At 35.7% G+C, this 17,385-nt stretch overlaps 2 protein-coding genes across 14 annotated transcripts in view; one reads left to right on the forward strand and one right to left on the reverse strand.

Annotated features, from left to right (window-relative positions):
* The window catches only part of ORC4 (origin recognition complex subunit 4), a 66,071-nt gene extending 55,007 nt beyond the window's left edge, over window positions 1-11,064 (reverse strand). For 3 of the 4 annotated variants that reach the window (XR_012506992.1, XM_074363621.1, XM_010950257.3), the window contains exon 1: window positions 10,908-11,064. The gene's annotated coding sequence lies outside the window, so the exon portion shown is untranslated. The remainder of the gene's footprint in view (window positions 1-10,907) is intronic. The other variant, XM_045513031.2, reaches the window with a different exon arrangement.
* Window positions 11,065-11,302: 238 nt separating this feature from the next.
* The window catches only part of MBD5 (methyl-CpG binding domain protein 5), a 330,231-nt gene continuing 324,148 nt past the window's right edge, over window positions 11,303-17,385 (forward strand). For 9 of the 10 annotated variants that reach the window (XM_074363613.1, XM_074363611.1, XM_074363609.1 and 6 more), the window contains exon 1: window positions 11,358-11,981. The gene's annotated coding sequence lies outside the window, so the exon portion shown is untranslated. The other variant, XM_074363612.1, reaches the window with a different exon arrangement.

Below are 17,385 nucleotides of genomic sequence, written 5' to 3' on the forward strand. Positions count from 1 at the left end.
AATGAATACTATAAACGTCCTCTTCAAAACAAAACAAACCAAAAAAAAAACAAACAAAAAAAACAACCCAACCCCAAAACAAAAACATAACAAAATCTAGAGGATATGACCAAGGTAAAATTTAGAGAAGAACTTATGGTATTTATTAGATAATAAAAAAATACAGATCAGTCTCTATCCCTGGTTTCTGGCACAGAACTCCAGAAACCCTTGTAATTTCCTAAGTGATAAGAGCATCTGGAGCATTTTTTATTCTACTATTTGGTCACCGAACTCGATTCCTGACACAGGGATCCTGAAATCTTTGTGATTTCCTAGGTGGTAGAAATGTTTTTTGTTCTAATGAGGCGACTTTCAGTGGGCTCCTGAATGGGTACTGGATGAGAGCTAGTCACCAGAAAGACCAATTCATGATTAGAAGCTTGGAGTTTTCAACTCCACCCCCTATTCTGTAGAGTAGGGAGAACGGCTAAAAATGGAGTTAATAATCTATCATGCCTATGTAACGAAGCATCCTCCATAAAAATTCCAAAAGTATGGGTTTTGAAGAATTTCCGGGTTGGTGAACATGTGGGGATTTGGGGAGTGTAGCAGTCACTCTGAGAGGATGTCAAAGCTCCACATCCCTTCTCCATACCCTGCCCTATACATCTCTTCCAAGTGACTGCTCCTGAGTTACATTCCTTCATAATAAACTGAGAATCTAGTAAGTAAAATGTTTCTCTGAATTCTGTGAGCTGCTCTAGCAAATTAATCAAACCCAATGGTGGGGGGGTTGTTGAAACCTCTGATCTATAGTGGGTTGATGAGAAGTACAGGTGACAACCTTGACTTGCAACTTACATCTGAAGGGGCAATGGGATGTCTTGTAAGGGCTGACTTATTAATCTGTGGAATCTGATACTATCTCTCGATAAATAGTGTCAGAATTAAGTTGAACTGTAGGACACCCACCTAGTGTCTCAGAAGTGCTTGGTGGTGTGGGGAAGCCTGTTCCCTCCCCACAACCCTAGGCTGAAACTGAGAACTATACACTATTAAATAAACTTACTATTTAAGAAGAAAATACGTAATTTGCAATAAGCAACTTATAAAGGAAATTAAGTAAACCAAGACTGTATAACAAAAATAAGGATCAAGGCACATAATTCATGAAATTATTATTAATAAAATAACAAATAGTAAGAAAAGTAAAGGGAGAAAACCTGAACAAATTAGTCATCACAAAAGAAATGCAATGGGTGCTCAAAACAGAGCACAAAAATGGCTATAGATTTAGGTAGTTTGGGAATATAATTTTTAACTAAACATTCAAAAAAGAAATTCAAAGGGATTTAAACAGTTCCAGTATCAAGAAAAAAGATACAGGGCTTCTGACTTTATTCTATGCAACAGATATAATCTTTGTTAATAAAACTATACAAAGAGTAAAAAAATCTTTATAGATGAAGGTCACACAGAATTCATAAAGAGAATCAAAGATTCTCACCGGCTCATGTAAATATCATATGTAAATAAGAAAAAAGCAATGTTCAGAATGTTAGAAATCTAGGCGGGGAGGGTATAGCTCATGTGGTAGAGCACAGGCTTAGCATGCGTGAGGTACTGGGTTCAATCCCCAGTATCTCCTCTAAAAATAAATAAAATAAATTATCTCCTCCCAAAAGAACATAGAGTAAAAAATGACAAAAAAATGCTAGAAATCTGGTTCTTAAATTTGAAATAGAATTGGAATCAAAAACCCATTGTAAACAATGTTGCAAATAGAACCATGAACAATTCTTTCCCCATTTCTCAGCAAACAGTGTGGAATAACTGGACGTTGGCAAGCATAAAAATGAGTTGCCACAGACCTCACATTTTTCACAAATATTAACCCAAAATCGATCACAGACTTATACATAAAACACAAAACTGTAAGGTTTCTAAAAAGGAAAAAAGGGAAAATGTAGGTGACCTTGGGTTTGGTGATGAATTTTTGGATACAACATCCAAAGAATGAACCATGCAAGAAAAATTGATAAACTGGATTTTATTTAAATTAGCAATTTCTGTTCTGCCAAAGACACTGTTAAGAGAATAAAGACAAGTCAAAGACTGAGAAAAAATATTTGCAAAATACATATCTGATAAAAGACTGGTATCCAAAAATATACAAAGAACTCTTAAAACTCAACAATAAGAAAACAACCCAGTTTAAAAATGTACAGTAAGATATACAGATTGCAAACAAGCATACGAAAAGACGCTCAATGTCATATCTCTAGGGAACTGCATATTAAAAACAACAATCTACACCTGTTAGAATGGCTAAATCCAAAACAATGCTGATGAGGACATGCATTAGTAAGAACTCAGATTTATTACCGACTGTAGTCCAAAATGGTACATCCATTTTGGAAGACAGTTTGGCAGTTTCTTACAAAACTAAACACACTCTTATCACAAAACCCAGCAGTCATGCACCATGGTATGCACCCAAATGAATTGAAAATTTATGTCCACACAAAGACCTGGACTTTTACAACAATTTTATTCATAATTGCCAAAACTTGGAAGCAACCAAGATATCCTTCAATAGGTATATGGATAAACAAACTGTGATACATCTATAAAATAAAATATTCGGTGCTAAAAAGAAATGAGCTATCAAGCCATGAAAAGAAACAGAGGAAACTTAAGAGGTATATTGCTAAGGAAAAAAAGCCAATCTGAAAAGGGTGTACACTGTATGATTCCAACTATGACAATTTGGAAAAGGCAAAAGTATGGAGATATTGAAAAGATCAGTGGTTGCCAAGAGTTCAAGGGACAGTTGGGAAGATAGAGAGCATAGGGGACTTTTAGAGCAGTTAAAACTATTCTCTAGCATACCGTCACGGTGGATATATGTCATTATACAGTTGTCAATTTTCACAATGTTCAACTCAAAGAGTGAATCTTAATGTAAACTATGGATTTTCATTAATAATAATGTATCAATACTGGTTCATCAAGTGCAATAAAAGTACCACACTAAGGTAAGATGTTAATAATAAGGGAAACTAGGTTAAAGGTAAGAGGAGCTGGGTAGGTGCAGATTTATGGGAATGTTCCACACTCAATTTTTCATGAAACAAACAAACCAAAACCCGCCCCCCGACCCCATCTATTTAAAATTTTTTTTAAAAAAGGAAAGATCTAAGTCACAATTTCTGAAAACACCAGGTGGGAATACGAGCTTATAGAAAATTTGTGAAAACAAAATGTAAGCACAAAAAGTAGTCAGTTTAAGTCAGTAAGACAGACAACCTATAAAACAAAGTAAAAAAAAAAAAAAAGTGTATGGACAAAATCTGCTTTAGCAGATTGTGACCCAACAGGGTTGATTGCAAAACAGTGGACAGTAATTCAAGGGAAATGTTAGCTACATTAAAACTACTTTAACTAAAACTGTTTTTAAAAGTAATTCATAATAATTAAAATAAATATGTTTGCTCTTGTTTTTAAAGAAATCAGATGTTTGAAGAACACTTATAGAGAAAATTTTTTATTTTCTCTTGTCAACACTGATCACAGCATTACTCAGGAACATAGCTCCCAGTAGCTGGTAGGAGATTTCTGCAATATACAGCAAATAAGCATATTATTTTACATAAGTATCTAATACAATGGAAAGATGCCAGCTACATCACATCATTTCTTTTAAAAGTACAGAAGAAAAATCTATGATCCAGCTTTGTTAATAAATGAACAGAAACATAGGTAAAAAACACTAAAATTACATATATGAACATCTTATTATTTCCAGGTGCAGGTACGACAGACGATTTTCACTTTCTCTTATCACTTTACAATGAATGTATGTTACCTTTTTGGTAACTTTAAAAATAATTATCTTGCATATTTAAATTAAAAAATGTATTTTATAATTTGAGTATACAAAGTAATCAATGCTGTGACAGTAAAATTTTAACTTTTACAGATATGTCACATATATAAAATTTCAACATGAATTTTTAAAAACATTATGCCCATCAGACATTGAATCAGAGTGGTGCTAAAACACACTGGACATGATACAAACCACCCAGATTTTAGAGAAAATATTTTTGGTATTTACTTATTATAAAGTAAGTTGACTGAGACATATACCGAACTAAAAGTGATTATTTTCAGAGAGCAATATAAGCTGACATTTCTGGGTCATCTATATAAAAATGTATATTTTTATAAATTGTGGAAAGATGAGAGCAGTCAGGAGAATGTAAAAACATGCACGTGTATGCCAAAAGAAAAGTTAACACATTTAGAACTCTAGTCTTGCCAAGTCTGATTTCAACCTTTAGGTCAAAACTTACACTAATCTCAATTAAACAAGGAAGCAGTATAAAATATAAAACACTAAGATTTTGATGTGTTTTTATTGGAGGTGCAGAGAAAGATCGAGAAGAATGTGAGATTAAGGGGGAAAAATGTAGAAAAACTAGCAACCCCAACACATATTTAAAGATAAACATTTAAGGCAGATTGGGAGTGAAAAGAGGGAAGCAAATTGAAATAAAAGGATGGGGAACAACAGTCTATTCAAGACTTCATCTGTCTCCTAGATTACAATTTTCAACTCATATTGTATTTTCCCATTAAAGCATTAGTAAAATGTTCAAAGCTAACCAGTCTCATCAGCCAATCCTATTCAAATAGGATAAACACATAACATCAAGGTCACTCAATAACTAGTATTTTAATTTGAGCTAGATTTCATTGAGAAAGCCATCTCCAAAAGACCTGCAGGGTTAAAATGGTTAAAAAAAACAGAAGCCTCTATTCCACTCCATCAAAAAGACAAGAGGTTCTACAGAGAGTAACAAAGAAGGACTCTACACTCGGGGATACCAGCTGCAGAAGAAGGTGAGAGTATCAAATTAAAAAGAAAAACAAGTTGAATGTTGAGTTCCTGAGCTCTGTTTTCAACTGGTTCTCAGCACTGGCAATCAAGCTTTTATTTTGGAGCAGGATTTCTTGTGATAACCCATACTGGCATTTTGAACTGAATAATTCTTTGTTATGGGTGGCTATTCTGTGCATCATAGGATGTTCAACAGCACCTGCAGCTTCTATCCACCAGTTTTCAGTAGCATCTTATTCTTGATAATCAAATGTGTCTCTAGACATTGCCAAATGTCCTCGGGGAGATCATATTGCCACAGTTGAGAATCACTTACTTAGAGGCAGAAGATTGGCAAATCCTTCTTATTGAATTCTTATTAACCCAAGAGAAAAAGCTTCCAAATACCTAAAGAAATTAACCTCAGGGTTCTTTTTCTCCCAAATATGTTGCAGCCAAATCTTTCCATAGTGAGAACCATCAATAGCTAGCAAGCCCTAGCTAAGTTCAGAGACATTAAATAGGTTTCCATTGCCGCTTACATAAATTTGAACACACAATCAAGGATCATAATATAGCTGAGGAAAGTCTCTAAAATGAAAAAGACTAAAACACACTAACAGAAAGAATAACTTAGAAAAAAATAGAGCACAGAGGAAGATATAAACCTCAAAACAACACTTAAAATCCATAAAGAGAAAAAAATACCAGAATGTCATGGAAAAAATAAAAAGATTTTTTTAAAGGTATTGAAGATTAAAGATATGATAGGAGAAAAAGTCTCAAACGTTTGAAAAATCAAATTTCTCAGAAAGTGAAAAGGAAAAGATTGGAAAGACATGAAAAATGGGAGAAAAGAAACAGGTCCAGTAGTACAATGTCTAACTGTAGTTCCAGAACCAAAAACATAGAGGCAAGGAAATTACAGAAAATCTATCAGAAACATTCTCAGAGCTAAGGGATACAAGTTGCAGACTGAAAGAACACATGAGATGCCCAGCAAAGGAGATGCCTACAGACTCTAATAATATGTCACCTCACATTAATGTGATATTTCAGAACACTGGCTACAAAAAAGAGAACATTATATAAGCTTCAAACAAAAAGGTTGTAGAAGCTTCCATAAGGGAGAAGAAAGTAAAGTGCGGTGTTGAAAATAAGAATGGCTTCAAATTTTATATCAGACACAGAGTTCCTTCACAAATCTGAAGAAAAACATTACCAACTTAGAATTCTACAACTAGTTAGGGTACAGTTAGGCATTAAAGGAACATAATGCCTCACAACATTTCCTTCTCAAATAGCTACTGGAGATTGCAACCAAACAAAAGGAGTACACAAGACAAAGGATTACATGGGATATAGGAAACAGAAGTGAGGACAGAGATTGCATGATGGGCAACCATAAGCAACCAGCCTAAACTGGAGATCAAAATGTTCTGGGAGATATTTCTTGGAGATGGCTAAACTCATTTTTTTTTTAATTGGTATTTTGGAAACTATACTGATAACTAGCACGTAGTTTGGGACTGAATTAATGATAAATATTCAGAAACTATACAGACACTGAATTGTTATCTACCAAAAACTAAGGTATCAGTGGAATGATGGGGGAGTGGTTGGGCATTTTGTGGGGAAAAAAAATCTAAAATTATATCTTCCATAGAAGGAAGTCAACAGATAATGCCTAAAATGGAAAAAAATCAAGAGGTAGCAAGATGTTACTTGGAAATACGGAGGTAAATACCAAAAGAATCAAGCAAGAAAAATTTTTTTGAAGTGTCTGCCCCTAGAGTGGAGGAAATGGTGGCTTTCCAAGGTGAGGGAATAAAGGCTGAATCATTTCAGTCCACCATGGCATAACTCTGATGGGCAGTATTCTCTAAAACTGAACCTGTGATAAATAGGTATGAGCTGTTTTTAATATAAACCATGTAGAAGTAGTTGAAACTTTAAGCATGCGTTCTTTTACATTTGAAACTGTTAAGTTAAAAAAAGAAGGAAAAAACTGCTTAAAATATTTTCTAAATTTCAATCAATTTGGCTTCTTATACTGTAGAGGTCAATGTGATTTTAAAATTTTTCAGTAATATATGACAAGTTAAAACATACTTTTGGCTAGAAGCAGAAAGAATCTGAAATAAAGTCTCAAAATGTAAAAAGAAGAAAAACGGTTCTATTGATGGTGACGACAGATTAAATCGATCCAACTGCAAAGCCAATAAAAAAAACTTCATAATTAAAATTAAACAAATAAAAATGAGGCAGTATGAACTTACATGTCAAAATCTAGGAGAAGGTAAATGAGAGAAATAAACTACACACCTAGTTACTTTTTCCTGAGGTCTTTTGCCTATTCAGAATAAAACGCTAAGCAACAAGAACAAAGGCTGAGTTACTGGTGACTTTGCTGAGATACTGGAAAAAAAATTAAAGCACAGAACCCATACGTGGCCTGTGGACTCAGATAAACCATCAACCAATTCTGAGACATTAAGGGCAACTTTACCAGGATAAGGAAAATAGAACTTATATACTAGAAGCTCTGCTTAACTCATGTGTATAATAGAAGGAATCTCAATTCTTGATCATGAACTAAGTTACTTGGAATTGGTAGCATCCCCAAACAATTTTCCTAGGAAAATATGTCTTCTTGAGAAAGACAATATTCTAGGACTCGTGTATGCCTACATTTATTCAAATACAATCAGTACACAGGAACACAAGAAAAAAAATCATGAATCAGCAAAAAAGACACATACAACAATTCAGAAACTGGAATTATGAGCCACAGACAATAAACTAACTACAAATACTATGCCAGTAAAAGCCACTATTACATTTTTTAGCAAGTAGAACAGTAAGAATGGACGCAGGTGATATATTTCTTAAAAAGGCACTGATCCACAGAGTCAAGAATCCCAATGAATCCAAAACAAGAAAAAGAATTCCACCCAAAAACATTAAAAAAATAGCAGAAAATCTAAGACAAAGAAAACATTTTTAAAAGACAGAATTCTTTCAAAAGGCAAGAATCAGATTGAAAGCTAACTACTCAAAATCAATAATGGAAGCCAAAAACCAGTGGAACATTATCTTGACAGTGCCGAAAAACAACCACAGTCCTACAATTCAGTACCCTCACAACATTTTTCAAGATTGAAAGTGAAACAAAACACTGTAAAGTAAGCAAAAAATTAAGTAATTTGGTCAGCAGCACACCTAAATTAATTAACTTCTAAAGGGTGAATACTCAAGCAAAAGAAAAAGTTCTCCTAAGAAAATTCAGAGATGCAAAAAGAAATAAAGAACAACAAAAATGGAAAATACATAGGAAAATGTAACTCAATATTGATGGTAGAAACAATGCTGTCCAACAGAAATACAATACCACTCACATATGTAACTTAAAATTTTCTAGTATCGACATTTTAAAAAGTAAAATATATCATAACTTATTGTAATTTCAACAGGTAATCACAATAAAAAATCTTATTTTACATTGTTTTCATACTAAGCCTTAGAAATCTGGGGTGTATTTGACACTACAAAACATGACAATCCAGATGCTAAATTGTCATCAGAAATACTTGATCCTTTAATTTTTATAAAGTTTATAGTTGAGAAAGTAAATTTACATACCCAAGTTGTTCCAAACCTACTTAAGGATCTTCCAGCAACCAAATCAAGTTTTTCAAACTTAAATTACTACAAAACCAAAAATTCAGTTCCTCAGTAACACCAGCCACATTTCAAGTGTTCAATAGCTTGTGGCTACTGTATTGGATAGCACAAATATGGGACATTTTTTCCTAGAGTTAAAACTACAAAAAAAAAAATTAAATAACAACAATAATAGTATATAAATCAGTAAGAACTAAACGAAGATAAAGTTATTATTCAGGATTCAAGAAATGCTCCAAGCACAAAGAAGATATTTGCCACAGTGCTCAAATCTTTACATAAAACATAGACAACTGAATAGAAAACTGCACAAAAAACTTAAAAAGATAATTTAGAAGAAATTCAATTAGCCAATAAATTATTGAAAAAATGCTCAACTTCATTAATAACCAGGACCTACAAATTAACACAGTAATAGAGCTGTATTCATCAGGATGGCAAAACAAAAAATGTCAACTGCAGGCAAAACTGCAGAAAAAAAGAATCTATCATATACCGTTTGTGGGAATATAAATTGATAATATTCATTTTGGAACGTTTGGCGTAAACTACACTCTACAAAAATGCATGCTGTGTATATAAAATACATGTGTAAGAACATTCATCATAGCATTGTTCCTAAGTGCTAAAAACTGGACGCAATACAAATGTCCATAATATTAGACGAGCTGAGCTAATTAATTTATTCATGAAAAAACTTACCACACCACATTTACTATACTATAGTCCTTACTATACAGCAATGACTACATGAATTAAAGCTAACATGAGAGAAAAATTATACATAACATATAATTCATTTACATATAGATAAACAAGCAAAACTAATGTATGTTGTTTAAGAATGCTGACAGATGTGGATAAAAAATACTTAAAATAAAAGTAGGAAATCATTACTGTAAAAATCCAGATAGTGTTAACCCTTGGATGTGGTGAGGAAGGAGGAATAAACAGGAAGGATGGTGGGGGGGCCGGCAAAGTTCTTCTTCTTCAGTTTGTCAGTGATTACAGAGTGTTTGCTTTATAATTATTCATTATACTGCATATCCATGATTTGTGCATTTTTGCACATTCAGTATTTTGCCACAAAAAGGATTTTAAAATGGTTATTTAAGGCATTTTAATGTTTTGCTGTAATTTTTTTCTGTTCTAAAGTGACAAACATTTGGTTTTAATATAAACAGAAGTTTAAGGCACGGGGGTCTAGTTCTTACTCTATTTGACAAGACTACCACACACAGAAAGCAGTAAAAGCACTAGGGAATGATGCATAAATAGCATCTACTGACAAAACAAATAAGTAAAACATAGAACATAAGTAGTAACTTTGACAGAGTATCCTAAAGGACCTACTACAGAATTAACTAATACCAACACAATAAACATGAGGAATTTCAGATTCTCGGTCTTAAACACAACTATATAATGGGTGATAATTTTGCAAAGCACCTTTACAAAAGATAACGGAAAGACTGGAATGGTTTCAGTTATAATTGTATGAACTGAACACGAAAAAGAAACGGTGCTATTTTACTAAAAAAAGCTTTATTAATGAAACCATGAATCTTTTCTTAAATATGCTGCATTAACATGAAGGAAACATTATTTCCAGCAAAAACAGTAGCACTTAATTGAAAACCAAAGGCTCTAAATCCGAGGCTAGTAACTTAAGAATCTTGAAACACTCATTTAAAAGACTCTCTTCTACACCACGGAAAGGGAAAACTTTGATGGTGTCCATTCTCTATCAACCATAAGACACAATATCAAGGATCACACAATCCCATATTCCTTTCTGATACCAGCCACAGGCATTGTGTTGCAGCAACAACGCAAGACATGGAGGGAAAGTCCACTCCAGACTTCCCAGCTTGCTCCCTTCCCAAAGCCACTCCGAATTCCTGGGAGGGTACCGAAATAAGGAACTGATGGTCGTAACACCCAACGTAAGCAATGCACCGAATGCCAAAATTGTCAAAATTCACACAGCTTGTCTCTCTCCCGACAGGTTCCCTGCTCTGAACTGAAAGAAGCAGTCACCACAATCATCTGCTGAGGCTCCACCGATTCCATTTCTCTCTTATATCTGGCCCATCACATTCCTCACCATCACCTGGTGTAGTCACCACCTGCCACAAATCTCATCAGGACTCCCTATCCTCGTCAAGGGTTCCTCGCTGCAGGCTCATAGGGAGACTACAAGACAGGAGCCCGCCTAGTTTCTGGCCTGCCTGGCCTAGACAAGCCTGCCCCCTTCCCGCATTCCCAGTCTCCACAGACTTCCGTCCTCCCCTTTTCGATTCGCCTTTCGCACTGGTGCCCCTGGCCTTCGTCTGAGAGCCTACCCCAACGTTACCTTTCACGGAAAAGTCTGTCTGCCCTTACCAGGGCAGCGCGGGATTCTGGAGACCGCGGGAATCGCCGCACGAACCCCCCTCGCCGCGCAGTCTGATCCGCTTCACCTGCTGCTGCCAACGATATGCCACTACTCCCGGCATGCCCCGCGCAAGCACCGCCTCTCTCACCCCGCCTTGCTCTCTCTCAAACACGTGACCTCTTTTCGCCTCCATCCACGCCCACTTCCGTTCCTCCACTTTCCCTTAGGAGGGAGGAGGGGGCTGAGGGTGTTAAAGAGTAGCGACTTCCTCCTACTCCCCGCCCCCGCCCCGCTACCCCCTGCTACAATGTCTTCCGGGTCGCGAGCGCCTCGGCGCCTTCTGGGAAACCATCTCATTTCCTCCCCTCCCCCTCCTCCTGCCTTCAACCAACCAGCCTCCCGTCAGAGAGAGACATGCGCAGTGAGTGCCTCCCGTCTCTTCTACCCGAACCCCCCCTCCCCCCCAAGCAGAGAGACCCCAGCAGCAGCAGCAGCTGATGATGAAGAGAGAGGCAGTGGCAGAGGGGGGGCACCTTTTATTTCTATTTTTAAAGGGACAGGACACTAATTTTACCCCACTTCAACCTTGAATTGAGGGGGGTGGGGGGAAGGCGGCTGAGTTCCTTCCCCCACCCTCCAGCCCTGAGACCTGAGAGGGAGATTGAGCCTGAGAGAGAAGGAGAAGGAGTTTCTTCTTCGAAAACCCCCATCCACGACTCCTACCCCCTCACCCCTCCACTAGCCTCCCTCCCGAGCCCCCTCCATCCTCCTCCTCTTTGGCCGTGAGAGGAGGAGAGAAAGAGACCAAAAGCCTCTTAGCAACACAGACCCTTCTCTGCTGCTGTTGCTGCTGCTGTTGCTGCTGCTGCTGCTGCTACTGCTGCTGCTGCTTGGCCCTGGCTGGAGACATCTCACTACACCCAGGAGCAGCCACTTCCCCAGCTCTCCTCCTCCTTCGCCTCCTCCTCCTCCACTCCCCCCCCCCCCTTTATTACCCTTTGTGTCATCCTCCACAGCTCCAGGGAAGGCACTCAAAAGTGGGGGGCAGGAAAGGTAAGTGTGTCTGTGGGGGCTTCATTGCCTTCCTCTGGCTCTGACTTTAACTCCGGGGCAACAGTAGCACCAAACCACATACGCAGTGGAGCTCCGGGGTGAGGAGGGGGTGGTGCTGGGGGGTGGTGAAGGAGGGGTTGGAGTAGGGAGGGGTGTGTGAGGTGGGTGCCCATCCTGTCAGAGGAGGAAGGGCACTTTTTATTTTTATTTGCTGTTGTCAAAAGTGGTTTCTCTCCTCCAACTAACATCTGATTGTGTCTTGCTCCAGTGGGGGAGAATACAAAAACAACCCCCTCCTTCCTCCAATGAGGCGCCAGGGAAAGAGACAGAAAGAGGCACACTTTCTAGATGTCACTTTAAAAAATTCATTTGGAGAGCTTTTTTCCTTTTTCCTTAGGAAAAGCTCCACTGCATTTGTTTCTGAGTGGGAAAATGTCGGGATCTGGTTGTATCGGAACTGCTTATCCATTTGTAGACCTGAGTGTTTTCCTCTTTTTGGTTCTGTATGTGATTTGGATATTGACTTAAGTGTTGGAACAGACTTGATTGGTTTTTGCTTTCTGGGTTTAATTTTCCTTTTTTTCGTTTTGTCTGACTTGCATAGAAAATTACACATTTTTGGTTGATAGAGGCCTTTGGATAGGTTTTGACTTGTATTATTGCTTTTTTTGTTAAATGTTTGTTTCATATATCAGCATATAAAGTTAAAAGCGTAAAATGCTTAAAGTTTAAGTACCACTGGTATTGTCTCTCCTTACATATGCTCCTGATATTTATTTTACACAAGATGAGAATATTAGCTATTTCATAATTAACCTGGGTATTTTTCTAATCTTTGTAACTTGTTTGAACAAGTAATCCCCATTGAAAACTTTTATGTTGTTCTGGCTTCATGGAAGGCCAAACCTCTCCATCAATAGTTTGCTGGATTGGTACCACTTTCAGTTTTAACTGAATTATTTATTTACTGTTGTAAATTGAGATGAGTTTTTCATCTCTTGGGGGTACTGAACCAAACTGCTTACTATATGTGAAAGGAGACAAATTTTTGAAATACGTTTTCATGAGTCAAACCATGATGTTGTAGTTAGTGTATTCATTGTAGTGAGATATAATTTGAAAGATAAATCCAAATTTAGGTTTATAGTGTAACAATCTTGATAAAAATTACCATTCTCCATTTTTAATGTGGTATGTTCTTAGTGAATGGTTTTCAAATTCAGTGGTGTATTTGATTTCACAAATGCTAGAAAGTATGACTGTGATGTAGGCCTTTTACTAGGGCTCACGTTGGAAAGTGGTATTTTGTTTCACATGTACATTTCTTTATCCTTTCCTTAAAGATGGATGCACACTTATACATACACACACACTCTCTCTCTCTCTTTCTCCCTCTCTCTCATACACACCCTTTTTTGTAACTGCATTGGTATCTCTGATCCCATAATTTATGTCAGCAAAAAATATTCTCCTGTAAAGCAGCAATTTTGTGATCAGACTGGCAATATGAAAACAGCAATTTGATCGACTAGAAAGGATTGAAAAAAATAAATCTAGAAGGATATTTGACATAAATATTAGGAAGACATCATACTTCTAGTTTTTTTTTCTTGATGGTAAAGCCAAAACATAATATAGTGGCAGAAAAACATTGCACATGTACAAACCTGTTCTGTAAAATTTTAATTACTAACTGTGTGAAAAAGTAGACATTCACACACATGGGGAAAAAAATCTATGTAGCAGTAAGCAACATGGTCCTATTTCCTTCCTTTCAGTTATAAATTTGAACAGTTTCTTACCTTTTTCTGAGGTGTAATTGGTGCACCCCAGCAGACATCTGTGCCAAGTTCAAGTTTGTCTCCCAGCATCAATACTACTATTCTAGGTCCACCTAGTATTTCTCGTTTTTACCTTAATACCTCAGCAACCTTAACATAAGAGATGGAAAGAAGAATTTAGTGAGGAAATCAATTTTAAGTAAAGTGAATTGTGTAGATAATTGGGATAGTAGTTTGCCAGTGGGCAGCTGAGTGAAAATTTACAGCTTGATAATACCTTTACTTACTCTGTTTCAGTTTTCCTTTGAAAACGTTTCTTATCCCACCACCCCCAGGGTAATCCTGTATGGTTTGAAGATTCTAGACCTCCTCTAGGTTGGATAATGATTTACCTTTAGAAAACTGTTTGTTTTTATTATGGCTTTTTTTTTTAGTATTAAGATATAATTTTGAATTATAATTTTCAAGGAGGTGATATCTTGGAGGTCACTTCATCCAGCTCTTCATTTTTCATATTGCTGAAGTTCAGAGAGCTTGAGGAACTTGTGCAGAGTTCCAAGGCCTGGAAGTAGACAGGACATGGACCAGAGAACTCCGGTTTCTTGACATTTTCACTATGCTGCACTACTTCATTTTCCTTTGTCAGAAATGAAACTGTCATGCACAATTCTGTCTATGGCACTTAAGGGTTTTATATGGAGTCATAGTCTAAGAATATTAAGGAAAAGGGCTGTAAAGCCATATTTTGTCCATTTATATATAGGAGAGTAGCTTGTTGTTTTTTTTTTAAGAGGTACTGATTTCTCTCATTGTGGATTATTTCTATTTTGAGAATTATTTCAGCTTTGCCTCATGCTCATTTTTCCCTTACTCTTCCAATTAATCAGTCAATATACTTCATTCTCTTGTATTAAAGATGTATATGTATTATGTATATATGTAAATGCATATTGTATTATGAATGTTTACTTGTGATTCTCTCTCTGAACTAATTAAGGCTAAAATTTTTGTCTTGTTAACGTTTCTGTCCCTCATAGCACAGTGTCTGGTGCACAGTAGGCCCTACGGTTGTATGTCATAATTTATATAAGAGTTAGGCATATTTGAATTCGTTGACTCTCATATGTGGAGTTCCTTCCTTTTCTTCCTTTTTCGTTTTCTCCCTGCTACAATTTCTTCACTACCATGATTTTTTTTCTTTTATCTTTACTATGGTTCTCACTTTTTCTAATAGCCAAATTAAATCCTGTACTCATAATAAGTAAAAACATATTCCCTCTAATACTTGTACAGGGTGCAATTTGACAACAGTGATTTGTTTTAAATAAGGGGTGATCAAAAATTCCAGTTAAAAATGTACTAGCAAATGTTTAGAATATACTTAAATTTCATTTCATTGAGTGACTGGTACTATAGGTTACTGGAATGAGTAGGCTACTTTTTACCAGCTCTATAAAGCAACCATTACTGAGGTGATTTGTTTCCCTGACTTTGTTTTTTTGGTCCTCACCCAGACAATTATCAACTTTCCAGTTTTCTATGGATATGAAGATTTACTCCTAGTCATCAGTGGGACCCCAGGAAGTCAGCCAGAAAGCCTATGTCCAACTTATGTACCTTTGCAAACTTGTCTGTATTTTGAATGTATGTGCAAAACAGATTGTACTTAGCTATTCATTAAACATTTATTGAGCATGTGCTGTATGTCAGACACTGTGATAGGCATCTGAGAAGTAAGGATGGCCCCTACAGTTTAATGTGAAGAGATATCTTAGTTGTATTCCATAAGTGTATTGGTCACATATTTTGATGTTTATACCTAAATAAATTTTATTAACCAAATGGATACTGATAGGTGGGAAAATGCATGTTTAAGAAGGATATTGCTGTATTTTACTAGAATAGAAAAACATAAAGAAAAAACTTCCACTTAAGACTATATTCTGGGGATTTCTATTCCATAGGTAATTCACTAATTTTAGACCATGAAATAGTCTGTGTGGCTATCATTGCTGGTATTTTCTTACTATATACTTTTATTTGAAGATGACCAACACTGTTCACTAAAATATCTCTTACTAAATTATTACAAAAAAGAAGAAAACCCCAAACTCTCTAAACGTAAACTTTCTTTTCCCTCAAAAGTGGCTTTTGTCTTTTTACATTTCATATAACAGGTTATCTTTCATAATTCATTGGAAGATATTGTACATTATCGTTAGTGATTTTCTATCATAGTTTAAGCTGACAGTTTGATTTAATCATCACGGGATAATTATAATATAAACTATTTAGGAGTTTTGGGATTTTTTTATGTGTACCGGATATATTTCTCCAAGATCCTCATGAGAAACTTTCCAGTTCTAGTTCTAAGTCAATTGCACTTTTTAATCTTTATTATGTGATACAGTTTCTGTAACTTTAGTATGAGTTGGAGATTTCTTAGTCAAAGGATGTTTCAAAAACAGAGAATACTATCTTAGTTCTGTCATAGTTTTCTTATGATTTTAAAGTATATTAGAGAGAAAGAGATTTCCTGGATTTCCTTTGCTCTCCTTAAAATTATACCTTTATAATAATATTGGTTTGCAATTTAAAAAAGGAGGAATTCCCTGCTGGTACAGTATCTTGTGAAGGTAAATAGATTTCTGAGGATCAGTTCTGATCTCTTTCACATTCTTTCTTAACTTTCTGTTTTAGTAATAATCATAGTTACCATTTATTTTAAGTACCTAGCACTGTGATAAATATTATCAATCCCAGTCAGTCCCTACAGTGGTTCTGTGAACTTTGTAACACTGTCCTCATGTTAAAAATGAGGAAACCTATTACTGACAAAAGAAGATTTTATCATATAGCAGCAAAATACTCCATCATAGTAAATTCATAGTAATTCACTAATTAAAAACACAGTCAGAATAGAAGTTTTATCAGTCAGTAAGTATTCTGGTAAACATTAGTAAAATTATGGCCCTAGGAGCTTATTGAAACAGTGATGGAAATTTTCTGAAAATTTACAAGAACAGAAAGACAAATAGAAAATCCAGTTCTTTATAAGGAACATAGATGCAGACCGGTGTGCAACTTGAAGTAAAGTATACATAAAATGCATCTTCTCTTTGTATGACAGAAATAACATTTAAGACTTCTACATATTGAACTTCTTTTATCTTACATGAAGTTAAATTTAACACTTTGTTTCATGAAGTTTGGAGGTTCCAACAATTAGTGACTCAGTGAATATTTACTATGAAAAATTTTTGTGTAACTCTGTTGATAACAGAAAACCTGTAAACAAAGGGGAGTTTATATTACCTAATACTTAGGCACGTATATATACATACATACTTTCTGGACCCTCTATCTTACAATATTTTCAAAATTAGTGCATTATATGTATAGGATTAAATTTAATGTACTCTTTTTAGTACTGCTTAGAGTCATATTTTTAGTATAAGAATGGACAACTTGTTGGAATCTCTAGATGCCTAAATTATTATACAGATGTTCTCTAAAGCAGCTATTGAATTAAGATACTTTTTGAGCCAGCTAACCAAGTTGATTTTTACATCCTTTACTTTTAGGCGAAAGGAGTAATTTTTTAAAATTCTGTTTTATTAATT

The sequence above is a fragment of the Camelus bactrianus genome, chromosome 5, assembly GCF_048773025.1.
Source record: "Camelus bactrianus isolate YW-2024 breed Bactrian camel chromosome 5, ASM4877302v1, whole genome shotgun sequence".
NCBI lineage: Eukaryota > Metazoa > Chordata > Mammalia > Artiodactyla > Camelidae > Camelus > Camelus bactrianus.